Consider the following 14619-nt stretch of genomic DNA (forward strand, 5'->3'; position numbering starts at 1 on the left):
TATGCCAGAACAGCCCAGCGCTTATGACTGTCAAAAGAAATGCAAAATACATGAATCCTTGGCCTCTTTTGGGTCGTTTCTGCCGCGAATTTCCATCTTTCTGCCCCATTTCCCTCCTCACACGAGGCAGCATCTCCGCGTGACCGGCTGGGCGGAGGTCAGAGGTCATCGGGGCTCCCAAAAGCAGGAAAGCGGTGGTTCGGGCCGCCTTACCCAACGATCCACCAGAGGAACCCGATGGAGGGCACTCAGGAGGGGCGCTGCTTTTATTTATTTGCAAAGACGCAGCTGTAGGGTCAACCCGGACCGATCCGGCCCGTAAGGTCCCCTGTGCTTTATGTCAGGGCGATACAAGGCTTTATACAAGCGTCCTCCGCGCCGTTTTGTTATTCAGGGCGATAACCATCGCCTCAAATCGCGACAGACAAAGGCCGCCGGGCCCTAACCGGATTCCCGCGCTCCCTCCTCACACCGCGGCGGCACAAAGGGAACGATCTCGCCGCGGCCTTCGCCTTCACCGCCCGCCAGGCCCAGGGACGAGCCGCCACCGGGCCGAACGGCCGGTCTCCGGCCGCCCCGGGACTCGCTCCTCAGGCCGGGGCCCGACCGCGCCGCCCCTCGCCTCGCCTCACGGGTCGGCCGCCCCGCCCCACGCCGGGGGAGGCGTGGCCTGCGCGAGAGGAGGGCGTGGCCTGCGCGCGAGGGGGGGGGGTGAAGGGGGCGTGGCCGAAGGCAGGGGGCTGCCCCAGAAACAGCTGCCGCGCGAGCCGTTTACAAACAGTGCCCCGAGCGCCAGCGCCGCCGAGTCCGGGCTCCGGCGGCACCGCGGGCGGCCGCCCCCGCTCCCCTCCTCCCTCTGCCCCCGCCTCAGGATGCCGGCCGGGGAGGCGGCTCAGGCACAGGTGAGGGGAGGGCTGGGGGTCAGCTTCCAGGGGGTCCGGCCCCCCCTCCCCTTCTACTTCCCCACCCTCCTCCTCCATACACCTGAGGGAGGCGCAGCCCCCGTCCCCTCAGCCGTGAGGGGCCGGTTGTGCGACTGACCGTGGGGGGGTCGGTCTCTTCTGGGCCGTTTGAAGGGGATCTGGGGGGTACATCCCACTTTTGAGGGGAGGGGTGCTCAGCGCCCCCCTTCAGAGCAGGGCCGCCCACCCCTGTCCCGCCGCGGCCGCCCCTGGGGGAGAGGAGGAGGAGGAGGAGGAGGAAGGGCAGGTGTGTGGGGGGACGCGGCTGCGGGCGGGGGGCAGGAAGGAAGGGGGCCAGGTGTGCGGGCAACCGGGGCCGTCTCATCCTCGCCCCCTCCTGGGGCGGCAGGTAACCAGCCCCTCCCGCCGCCCCCTCCCCGGGGGCCGGCCGGCCCCGCCGCCTGGGGCGGGCCGGTCGGCCAGAGGCAGCGGCGGGCGCGGAGGAAGAGGAGCTCTTCCCTCCCTCCCTCCCACCCCTCAACTTCTGCCTGTCCCCGATTTTCCTCCTCCTGCCCGGGATCGCCTCCCCCTCCCCTGCTTCCCTCCCACCCCCCCGCGCAAGTAGGTGTCTCAAACTTCCATTGTATACCTGGGAATTAGCTCCTCAATACTCCAGGCGTCCAGCCTGGATTTTGGGGTGTTTTTTTGCCGGGTGTGTGTGGGGGGGTGGAGCGGGAAGAGACTATTTCTTTGTGAGTCAAAGATGTTCCTGGAAGAAGGATTTGTAGTAAGTGGCTCATGGGGCGGAGGGGGGGGGGGGGCTGTTAATGAAAAGTTTATTGATCCGTTTTGCGAGTTTTTGTTTCGTTTACCTTTGTCTTCTAAAGACTAAACTCTTTCTGATAATTTCTTTATCATCGTGTTTCTCCCTTTTTTTTTTTTTTTTTTTGTTAAAGGGGAATAGGAAGTTTAGAAAATAAATAAATAAGCCTCAACTGACTTCTTAAGCAACAAAAGACGTTGCCAGGCGAGGACAATAAAATTCTAGAATATCTAGAGATTGAATTTCATTCCTGTTCCCTGATACCCACTGGACTTTCTGTTTCTGGGTGTGGGGTTTTTTTTTTTGTGTTTTTTTTTTGTTTATTTGTTTCCCACACAGAAAACCTCCAGCCAAAGTAAGGTCTGTATGTACTCTAATGAGCCATCCCATAAAATGTGCTGTGTGACTCCCAGTAAGTATTTGAATTGAAGTATAATAGTTTTGAAGTGGTGGTGAACAAAAATCTTTATGTTAGGTTATTGATCTGCTGATGAAAGGCGTTTGAATTTGAAAAGGGTTTAGTTTAGGGTTTTTGTGTCTGTAAAGGTTTTTTAAGGCAACATTTTTTTTTTCATTTCTGAAATGACCTTGAGAGCTTTAAAACTACATCAGTTTCTACCAGTGGGTTTGAGGGGGAGGCAGTAGCAGAAGGATCTAGTGAAAATCGAAAATAGAAATAGGAACTGAAGTAGATGCAGTGAAATGTTTTCTTATAGAAGTATGTGAAAAGGGAAGTTTTTGTAAGAATGTGTGAAAAAGAAAAAGAGGGAAATAACGCAGTTTCAGATGCAAGGAGAGAGAGGGAGCATATCATTCTTCACATTTTATTAGGCCCTGAAATGCAGGAGTGATACGATCTGGAAGACACAGAAATAAAACGCCTAACTACAAGTTGAATAGCAGGCATTGACTTGCTGACCAATGCTTACATGCTTGTTGGTTGGTGGGGGCTGGTTTTGTGTCTGCAAAGGTATCGGAGCACAGTGCTGTGACAATGGCTTGCAAATGCTTTAACGCCATGTTTTATTGCTCTTAGGAGCTCTTATTAACTGTAGGTTTGGGAATACGACTAATACTTTAATTTGCGATGTCCACACTAAAGTTTAAGCGTTTCCTTGGATAATATAAAAGGACAGTTTCAAATAAGTAGGATAAACTGCATTCTTTGGCAGAGGGGGAGGGAAGAGGGGAAGGGTGGAGGAGGTATTTTTTTTTCTTCCCCTTTACTAGTTCTGTAACTGAGTCAATATTTTAAGATCTGTAGCAGGAATGTGGCTTTGTGATCACTAATTCTGTAACTTATTTTTTTAATGAGCAATGTAGTAATTCTCTGCTAAATATTTGCATTTTATATCTCACCACTCGGTCTTGAAAGCAGTATGAGTTTTCAAGTTTTGTCTTTAAGTTTTTTTGGATGATGAATATGAAAAAAAAAAAACTTTAGAAATATGGTTATTACAGTGATTATTGATTGGCTTGGCCTACAGCCAAGGAACTCTTCTGCATGCACCAGAGTTGCTGATTTATATTCTATAGATTTTTTTTTTTTATATGTTAACTCTTTTGAATCGTTTAACAGTATATCTAGCTATTTAAGAACAGTAGATCAGTTTTTAGTTAAGGTTGTTCAATTATGTCTTCATCGCTTTGGAGTTGGTTGAATGACTTGACATGAGATTAAGCACAACAAAAGAAAAGGCAGGGGAACAACAGCTGCCTTCCAGTACCAGAGCACTAGTATTCTTAGCAGTTAAGCATTTTACCTTTTAGTATTACGTGGTGTCAGGTTTAAATGTTAGTATTTCTATTCCTGTTTACAAGAACCTTAGGCATTCTGATAAAACATCAGACACTCGAATCCTGGATCTTCGTGTTTTGGGGTTGGTTGTTTCTTGCATTTTTAAGAAAATTATCTTAAGATCTGTTACTGAGGAGTGAATTGATCTCATTAACTTTTCAGACAAAAGTAACAAACAGTCACCACTAGTTTGTACTTGTTTAGTTACTGTGTGGTAAGAACTTTAAGGTGTGTCCTTAATGGCAACTGACGATTCTTGCTGCGAAGCCTTGTTTATTTTAGGTAGATGTTTTATACAGAATTTCCAGTGGGACAAATTGCTACACTGACTGCACTTATTCTTTCTGAAGACTGGCTGTAAGCATAAGAGAATAATTTTGCCACGCTGCAATCAGTATGTATTTTAAAATTGAAGCCATTAAGTTTTGCTGTGTATTTTGAGGCTTTTCCTACTTCCTTTGTTTAAACATTCTTAAACTGTGCATATCATATATGAATTTAAAACATTCATGTGGCACTATTGGGGCCGAATTTAAATTTAAAATGAATACCTATGTCCTGGTTGATCAAAATAGAAAAAACATTTCTTTAAATAAGTGTATGTTTTCTGGTTTTGAATGTGGTAAGAAGGCTATATTTGTATCTTGTAAACAAAGTTTCATATTAAGTAGTCTTTGGAGAATGGCTTCTAGGCTTTGGATGAGAGGATTTTTTTTCCTTTTTTTTCATTTTAAGTGAATAACGCTTTTTGGTTTTGCTTTGTTTTAGTAAGGGTGGTCAGTCGAGATTGAGGGAAGGGGCTAGAAAGAGGAAGATAATAAACTTTAGCACCTTTTATCAGACTGTCTTACACAAAAGGTTACTTCATTTTGGTTTCCCCTTTCATTAGATCCCACTCAAAAATTCCCTTTTGAGCACTTATTTCTTATCTTCAGAATGTATCTTCTTGTTACTACCCTATCAACATAGTTCTAAATGAAAATAGAATATTATATTTTATGTGAACAAAGTGCTAAGTTATTACAGTGATCGGGGGAAATAATTTTAAAAGGGAACTGTGGGTTTCACTTGGACTTTCAAAACTGTGATTACATTAAACCTTTAGTTACAAAAATCTGAGAGTTTGTAATTAAGAAGTTCTGGGGAAATGTTAAGTACATTTTAACTTCCCTTTGTTCTTTGGGACTTTTTGTTGTCCCAGGTCTTTCTAACCTGAATCTTGATTGGGAATTCATTGTCCTAGTAAAAGATTCCATACACTGTATATGTAAATACCCTCCCTCTTTCCTGTGTTATGAAATGCTGTAACTACCGCTGGCATATGGAAAGAACAGCCCCCCCCCTTCCCTAAGGTAAAATGGGCTAAGCTTTCTTTTCTTTGCAAGAAGCTGAAAGAAGAGTTTGACCTTTGAACTCGCCCTCACACTTCCACACTGCTTTCAGGATGATTAAATAACCAAGGATATTTGCCTGTGTCTTATGCTTATTTATCTCACTTAAAATGTTCTAATACTTAACTGTTGAGGTATTGTCTTTAAATATAGCAAGACAGTACATTTCAGTTACAGCAGGGCTGCCATTTGCCAGCTCAGCCCTCTTATTTTTGAGACTCTTGATTTAGAACGTCAGCGTTCCAATCCGATACTCTTTCCACATCTCATAACTACATTAATTTCAACCTACTATTTACTTTTTATGGACTTTGGGTCATTTCTGATGACCTTTGACACCCCCCCCCCCCCCCTTTTTAAGGTGACTTTAGAACAAAAAAGTTTTTCTTTCCGGTGCATTAATATGATCAGGGGATTCTGCTGACTACTGTATGCATGCTTTTAGAGAGATGTGACTCATACCACAAGAGATTTGCAACTGAATACAAAAGTAAGGAAAAGGATATGACCAAGCTATGTAAGATTCTCAAGATGTGTTGTATTTTAGGAGTAAAAAAACTAAACACACTTTTCCAGCCTAAACTTACCTAGGTTTTTGTGCCCCTCCAAACAGAGAGCTACTCTCAAAACAATTTGCTTTTAGAAATCAACTTTTTTTTTTTTTTCCTAGTGAAATTCCTGAATAATCTTGTTTTGTTGCTGATGAAAACCTATTTATGCCAGTCCTGGGTGTATGTCAGTGAGGGAAAAAGTACTAAAATGTCTACTGTTATAATCATATGACTTTGGTCAGAGAATAGTTTATCACAAATCTAGCTCTTCTGAGTCTTCCTAATTTTTTTTTTTTTTTAAAGGGCAGCCACAAGAGAAGTGATATCATAAGAACAGACTTTCCATTTCAAAGTAAAACGATGTATGTGGTAGGGGAAAAAAGAGTTACAAATCAAAAACATAGGTGACAAACTTGTTTTGAAATATAATGTCTTTGAGTTCATTGCAGAAGATGGAATTGGTTATCAGACTGCCTTGTGAATTTCAAATGAAAGTACAAGAGGAAATGTGGTTATAATATGCAGGAAAATCTATGTAGATCAGTGTGACTTAAAGGTTTGAGCAGAAATCCATCCAAGTATAAGTGAATAATTGACTGGATGGTGATTTTCTATGTGCTAAAGATTTTATGTAACGAAAAGTATCAAAGTCTGTGTTTGTTTATGCGCAATGGCTACACTTGCATTTTTCAGTGTAATAAAGTGAGTACAGTTTACCTCTGACATAAACTACATCAGGGAAATTAAAGGCCCTTGTGTTTTGCTTCCACTTTATCAAGATAGTTGAGAACTAGCTGGGTGAAATCCTTGGGGTTACGTCAGCCTCTCTTTTGGTACACAGGTAGGAAGAAGCAAATTAGAGGTATTCCCAAAGACTGTGATGTTTAGTACTTTGTAAGGAAAATGGATGTAAAGGTGCTCTGGAGAAGCCACGATTTCTGTTTAGCTGTAATCTTTGTTTCTAATATTTTTTTTTTTCCTTATGGTATTAAAATTTGTATACGAAACTGCTGCCTGTTTGAAAGGTCAGTTTCTTTGGGTGCTAACTTTCCTTTCTGGGATGGTTTGGCACTGTGAAGCCCAGTATGTTGGACTGCATCATCACATACATCCCTTTGGTCCACTAGTGTGAGATAATGTAATGCTGGGCAATTAAAAAGTTTAGTCTCCATCAGTCTCTGGGTCTCTGGAAGATCTCCCACCTGCACGGAAGAAAGGAGGCAGCTATTTGAAGTGTCTATTTCTAGCACTTTTCTATTTTAGTATCTTCAGATGTTAGTCCAGGGGATGACTTAAGTAGAAATAAATGCCTTTTCCTTGGACTGTGTACCTTTTTCCATCCTTCAAGACTGATTTTTGCAAATACATGATTGTGGATTTTTTTGAAAGTGACAACTTCAAAGTCAGTGCTCTGCAGAGGGGAGGGTAAGAAGTTGCTGCTTTTTTTTCCAAGGTACAGGGGTTTGAGCTGGTTTTGGGTAAGGGTTAGATTCAGAGTTGAAATCAGGTGAGAGCACTAGGGAAGATTAATGACCTTAACAAAGTGAACTCTTTGGAAGTGACTACTTCTCTCAAATTCGGGAATAGTGAAAACCTCTTTTCCTGTTATTTCACCTATGCTGCCCAAAGGGATGCAACTTGCCTTTAATTGCTATGGAAGAACTCCTGGCTCTTGAGTAATAAGGAATTAAGTCTAATTTGGTAAACTCTGAATTCACCACTTCTTTGTAGTTGTGGCCGCTGGAGAGACCTAACATCCTTCTGCCAAGAAGTAAAAAAAAAAAAAAAGTCAAATTTGCTTTTAAGGTCTCTGAAAATACCTTCTTTCAAATGAAAACCAAGCCTAAACATATAAGTCAGTCCATGTAAGGTGAGACTGACTCAACAATAAAAATGTATCACTCATTCCACCAAGAGAGTCTTTACCTGCCATGGAGAGAACAATAAACTGTTTTGTAAAGTAAGGGGTCATTGCCAGTTTAAGTGCGTGTACCTTCTTGATTTAATGAAGTTGCATCATCTTATAGCAGTGGTGAAATGTGTCCCAGACTTATTTAAAATAGGATTGCTCTTGTGTCTCTCGGCCTTTCTACAACAGGTATTGACCACTTCGTATTGTGTAAAGTACACTTTGGTTTTGTGGTTCCTGAGAAATTCTCTCCTAATCAGAGGGGAAAAAAGGGAAAAAAAATCTGGCTGTTAGAGCAGTCCTTCTGAACTTTAAAAGTCAATACTTATTTGTAGCACTTCCTCCTTTAATGCCAAGAATTAGTCTCTTTTATATTTGCTCTTGCTCAGTGGAGGAAAAACATGTGCAAAATGATGCAAGCTTATATGTTCTCTGCTTTAAAAGGAATAATTACATCTTTTGATAGAAGAGGCATTCAGTTCACTGAGGAGACACATTCAGCTCATCCATCCTCTGCCAAAACACTGTTAGACATATAGCCTTAAAGAAAAAGGGACTCCACAGGAAAAGGTTTTTTAGAGAAAGGATATCCTTTGTTTCTATTAGTATAGATGTCTGAAACGGGGGGAGGGAGTTTTCCTAATATTGTTCATTATTAACTACTAGTTATTTTCCACTGGTGATTAAAATCCTGTTTGCTAGGCTTCAGGGGGAAAATGACTTGCATGTATGTCTGTCTTATCTGACTACAAAAGAGCTTTCAATGCAAACTCTAAAGTGTTTGTGGAGAAATGCCTGGATAATAACATTTCTGCATTCTAATATATATATGTCTCTGTTTCTTCAGTTCTGTTTTTATGAATTGTCTAGTATCATTGCATTGGGAAGCTCTGTAGTGCTGTTAAAGTGACTGTAACAGGAAAACAGAGTAGCCTCTCTCTTAGAGAGGATAAAAAGATAAGCCATGAAAACCCCTTTAAGAGTTTAAGTTTAGGATAACTTTGAAAACTTCAAGCCTGAAGGATGAAGACTAACAAGGGGGCTTAAGTTTGCAGATTTAGGGAGTGGAAATTCCAATTTAGGGTCATCTTTTATGTTCTCTTTTCAACCTGAACTGTCTTCGTTTTGATCTTTCCTGCAACTGAAACAAACAACTCTCTTCCTCCCCTTCCTCCCCCTAAATCTCCATTTCCTTTAAAGGTACTCATATTAGTTCTTTATCAGACTGAACTGTTAAACTATATTTAAAAACATTTTTGTACTTGAACACTTGGTACAAAAGCATGTGTGGATGAGAAACAATGTTAGGTGCACTCACGTGCTCCTGCATTAACAAAGAAATACACTGGGATGTTGTGTTAACATGATTTACTGTTAAAAGATAGAAGGGAGTAGCTCTTCCCTTCCCTAGAAAGCAATAGAATGCACAGTAATGAATGGTAAGTTACTGGCTTAATGTAATATTATGAAGAAAAGCTGACTCTTCTGCAAAGTAATGTTTTATCTGTGCTGACTTTTATAGCTTTCCAGTCTTTTAACTGAAGTCATAGGCAGATGGACAGTTGTGCTCTTTCAGAAATAAGGTCACAGTCTATGCAGCAAATAGTGTGTTGTCTTCCTGAGATTTAGGGGCTACTCTTCCCTCAAATTGGGGTAGGAAAGACATTTTTGTTCAATAAAGGAAAGCACGTTATTGCGTGAGGTGTGACATGTATGTGTTTCTTCTTAAATGGAGTAAGGAAGTTATGTGGCTGCCAGAAAAACCATAATACCTGTAGAAACAAACTAGAAATTTCTTGCTATGGATATTTGGAAATCTGACTAATGGTTTGGAGCAATTGGTGAATTAGAACATCACAATGACACTTTGCTTCCCTTTCTGACTAAACATGGGAGCCTGTGAAAGCCACAGCACACCGTTACTGCTGAGACAGTGGGGCCATTGTCAGTGATGGCTTCTGCGAACACAACAGACGCAACCTAGGAGACTATAGGTACTATCTCCAGAGTTTGGAGCTCTTGCATACTGTTAGCAACTACTTAGGGATGGTATTTCTGCTTAATATCCTGTGTGTGTACTAGGTGTGGTGCAACTGGCTTAACTTTATGCAATTATATATGTATATTTAAAAAAAAAAAGAGCTCTAAATCATGAAGTTCAACCTTGTCTCAGGGTTTTTCTTGATAATTTGAAGTTATATTTATTTATGCACGAGCTACTCTGCCTATACCTCAATATAGATGTGCCCAGGCAAAATAGATAAAAACTACCTCATGGACATTATTACTTTTGGTCTCAATGAGGAATAACTAATGTTAACTGGTTGGTTTTATTTATGTTCATTAGATAGAGCTAAAAGAACTATTCTGAACTTTTAGATTGAAATAAAAAAAAAGGTGCTTAAATAACTTGTGGTTTCCAATAAGCAATCAGCAGTATAAAAGCTATTTCATTTGCAGTGCCAAAGAGTGGCAACCCGTACTGAGGTATAAACATACCAAAAGATGTAAAATAAGTTTTAATATCCTGAGACTTCTTGACATGAGGAAAACTGAAGATTTTTTTTTAAGTGGAATTGAGTTCCATGGAAGTTTCTCAAGTCAAATTGACACAGTAATAATTAAGGTAGTTAATATGCAGCAGCTGGTGCTCTGAGTTTTTGCTTTCTCATTCTTTGCTGGCCCTGGATTATGGAAGACTTAAAACCTTGTGGAACCTTACTAGGATAGTGGAAGAAACTCTGGTCATCTATCAAAAAGTGATAGCTTTGCTACTGGCTTTGAATGTAAGGATCTGCTAACAGTTTGTTAAAGTAGTAATGTCTGAGTACATATCTTTTAGTATACAGAAAAGTAACTAAGTATCATATACTTAGTTTGTAACTCTTCTAGTTTTCTCACTTTTTTTTTTTTAAAAAGTGTTCCAGCAACTAGGTCAACTTCTGTAATTGTTCCAGCTTGCTTTTTACAGTTTAACAATAGTTTTGCTAGCACAAAATTAGCAAGGTGTAGTTGTTTTTCCTGGTACTAACTATGCAACTTTTATTCCCAGTGCTCTGTGGTGTTTAAAATGGGAAATTCAATGGTTAGACTTTGCTATTCTCCGAAAGGTGTGTCTAGAGTTTTTATTACATATTCATGGCAATTTTGAAATGCAGGAAGTAGAAATGCAATAAAATTACTATTGATAGGTCATTTCCCGAAGAAATTTTTGAGACTGTAATACGTCATCTTTTGGTTGTGTAATTTAATAAAAATAAATTAAACTTCTCTACAGGCACCTAATTAAAATTTTCTCTGTTTTAATAATCCATTTATATGCAACAGCTTTTTGGTGTGGTTCTTAGGTTGTCTGGCAAGTGCAATGAAAACAAGATGTTCTCATCTGTCCAGTTCAATATTTATGTATGTTTTGTGGTGTTTATAAATATAATGGGTATTGCTGCAAACCTGTTGAAATATTTGACTGAAGGCCATACAGCCAAATATGACTTGGTTGTGAACTGAAGTTTGCTAAATACCCAGGCTCTGGAGTATTGGAAGAATAAAGTACAGTAGATGGCATCCTGCAGTTGAGAAGAATTTGCCACTTCTGGAGAGACCATTCTAGGAAATGTCTGGGTGGTCTGAGCAAGACGGGTTCCTCCTGACCTGCTCATTCACCTCCAGGCAGCTGCAGCAAGCACTGGAAGAAGTGAGCCCTGGCCTGTGGTCCAAGACGTTTTCACATGGCTAGGGGAGTCAGAAGTCAAGATTTCTTGACTTGCTTTATTGTGAGGAGGGATAGTCATTCTTTATTTTCAACCTTGAGTTTATCTGTAGCAAATGTATCACTTTTCAGCTATTGGAGGGAAGGATTTCCTGTTTTGTTCTGTTCCTTTACTTAATATCTCTGACTGATACTGGTGTGTTGTGTCTGTTCTTTTGTCTTTTGACAGTAAAAGACAACAGAGGAAACCCCAGGTCCAGCATTTTTTTGTTGAGCTAATATACATACCTTCTGCCACTAATAGTTACAGTGCTCATCAAAACTGCAGGTTGTCCACTTTCCCAAGGAAGCAATAGTACAGAATTAAGGCAACTCTTGGACACTTCTGCTGCTGCCTACAGGGTTTTGAATAACAGGAATGTAATTAATCAGCATTTTTGGTCCTCAGATCCAAGGCATAATATCTTCACTAGGAAGAAAGGTTTTGTTAATAATGGATAAAATCCTAGTATAGATATTTGGTTTGTAGCTTTAGCATGTGTTAGCTTGTCTAAACAGAGTGTAAAATCATGCCTACTTGTAAAAGCCATATATCTAATCAGTGAAGTGTATAATCACCAGATATAAAAGTAAGACTAGAGCTTTGCAGCTCACCTTCTGACTCCATTAGTAATATCTTTTTTCTTCTCATTTTAAATATAGTTCTGTCTAGTTGCATCTGTATTTTTCTTCAGAAATGCTACCTGCATTTTTTTTTTTCAGTCTATAGGTACTATCTCCTGTATATGATGGTATATCCAAGAACAATAGTAGCTTGAACTGCAGCTAGGCATTTCAGATTCCTAAAACAGGAATATCTTGCTCTGCTTTGCAATGCTGCCTAGAGGATGAACTGTGGCCAGTTCTTCAAAAGTGTTCAGATCCTCTAATTAAAAATAGTGAAAGCTTGAAAAGCATTCAGCAGCTAATGCAGGTTGGTGGAGGTGTGTGAAGTACTTTGAAGAGCCAGGGAGGAAGAAGTCTCCAAACGACTTGTTCAAACCAATTGATACCTAAAACAATTTGGATCCAAACTCCTGTTAAACTCCTCTTGTGATCCTTGTGTTAAAGTTATATGCTCTTTATTTACATGTGTGGTTGTGAGGACAGGTTTAGTTTTTTAGACAGCTGAGTAATGTCTGCTTTTGTACACTTAAATGAGATGAGATTGAAACCCATTTTCAAAGGGCTTACCAGAGAAGATGTTATTGATTGATTGAGGTGGATTTTTCACACATCAGTGACCAACCTAGAGCCTTCCCAAAGATTTAATCTATGCCTGTCCCTTATTCTAATAAATCTTTAAGCATGTGGTTTGAGTAGAACCGTGTGTGGTGGTCCCTGTTACGAGGGTGTTTCTTCTATACTCATCCCATCCCAGAACGCTGTGGAAAATAGGAGACTGTGCGTTTCTGCTGGTTTTCTTCTGTTTTCTCTCTACAGTGACTTGTTGCTCTGTTATGTATATATTGTAATGCCACAAATTGGGGAGCCTACTAAAGCGTAATCGTCTTTTTCTGTATTTGTAGACAGTAGCAAGGAAATAGTTGATGATGAATCTCAGCAATTCAGTATGTGGGACTTTAGGCACTCTAGCGTCTGGCTCTGCGTATGCCAGAAATGCCTCTGGCCGCCTTACAGGATGATTTTTACACTGTGGCTCTGAAGATAAACTTTTATCTTCCCTGGATATTCATTATAGGTGTTCAGGAGTCTTTCAAAGGTGATGTTCATTTTTGGCTTCCAAATAAATTATTTTCAGGCAGATAGTCACCATTTATGCACATGAGCTTTGCCACAGCATGTTATCCTGCTGTGTAAAAAAATACCTCTAAAAACTACAGCAGAAATAGAACAAAATAGCAAGTTGAAACATGAAGTAAGACATGTGAACCACCACCCTTTGATATGTTTTCCTTATGTTTTACAAAAGGGAAGGCTTTTTGAATACTTCAGCTTCAAACTTTTGTTATAGCTTCTCCACCTGCCTATAGGTGCTGAGTGAAAGCCAGAAAGTCAGAACTCAATGGAGAAGGTAGAAAGGCAAAAGCAAAGGTGGCAACAGAAGCAATTCAGAAATGTTGCACCATAGACTGAACCTGCCTATTACAAAAGATTTTTGAGTCATTATGCAGAGAGGAAGTGTTAATCATGGCAGTGATAAAACTGAAAATGGGCATAAGGGGTGTAGTTAGAAAAGAGGGTTTGGCTGAAGAAAATCCATGTTTTGTAGCTGTCAGCCAGTGGCTTGTCCCCTCTTACACTCTCTACCCTACCCCCTAAGATTCCTCCCTTTGTGTTTAACTTAGCATATGATGAGTCTTTGGCCCATTCCTGAAACAACTTGGGTTTAAAAAGCTAGAATATTCTTGGATGTTAGAATTGATTATCATCTAGACCTGGATTAGAGGACTGAACAAAGAAGACACTAGGTTCTGGAGATGTAGCAAAAAAATGGAAGGCAAGCAACTGCCAAAAACAATTTTATTCTGTATTAGCTTTCTGGTGGGTTTTTTTACCTATCTTCATTAGGGTCCAGGATCTTGTTGTCTGCGTGATGGTGGAAAAGGAGCTGCTAACTTTTCAAATTAAAACCGAAGAGTATTCTCAGGGCCAGGTGGTATTGCAGTGAGTGGATGAAGTGTTTGAGATAGATCTATTACTCCTAGCAACGTGTTGTCATGTTTCCTTTCCCAGGTAGTTATCTTGCCTGGGCTTGACTGTTATGTGGTAGGTAAAGGTATCCAATATAGTTGAAGGCATCGTATCAAACCTTGGGTCTATAGATAGAGAGAGTTGCCTTTTTGCTTCAGCTGGTTAAAGGTCCTGCCCCATTAACCTCAATGGCTGATAGACATACTGGTTCTGCCAGCAGGTGACCTTACAGGAGAGTTATCTGCAAACATGTTTGGGCCACTGAACTGTATGAACAGTTAAAGTTCTAGTGACTGAGTCCTACTGAAATGGTTTAAGGTTTAATGGCTTAAGACAACCTTTTTCTGTCTAGCACACCTCAGCTGCATACATCGCCACATCTTTACCTGCTATAGCTTCTTGTCATGGAAATCTCTGTAGCCTTAACTATTACAGGGTTGTGTTTGAATTGTTACCCGTTCATTAGGTGAAATGAAACAAATGTTTCCATTTTTTTTTCCCAAATAAAAGCAAGGCAGAAGTGGAAGTTGAGATGAATTTTAAAATCCTACTTTGCCCATATGTCTTCTGCTAGAAGAGCAGCAGAGCATACTGTGTTCTGAGACATACTAATTCAAGTAATGTGAATCACTGGCCAGCTGTCTTTTATGAAATAATTTGTGAAAGTTTGAGTTAAAGTTTGAATGCATTCTTTTCATCAGATATTCATGTATTTGGAAATGTGCTTCATGTCAAAATGATTGCTCTTCAACTTATATGGTCTTTTTTTCACACCCAAATTTGATCAAGCAGAGTCCTGAACTCCACAATACTGTAATTTGCCAGCCCAAAGACTGGTGGCC

The sequence above is a fragment of the Numenius arquata genome, chromosome 12 (genome assembly GCF_964106895.1).
Source record: "Numenius arquata chromosome 12, bNumArq3.hap1.1, whole genome shotgun sequence".
Taxonomy (NCBI): Eukaryota; Metazoa; Chordata; class Aves; order Charadriiformes; family Scolopacidae; genus Numenius; species Numenius arquata.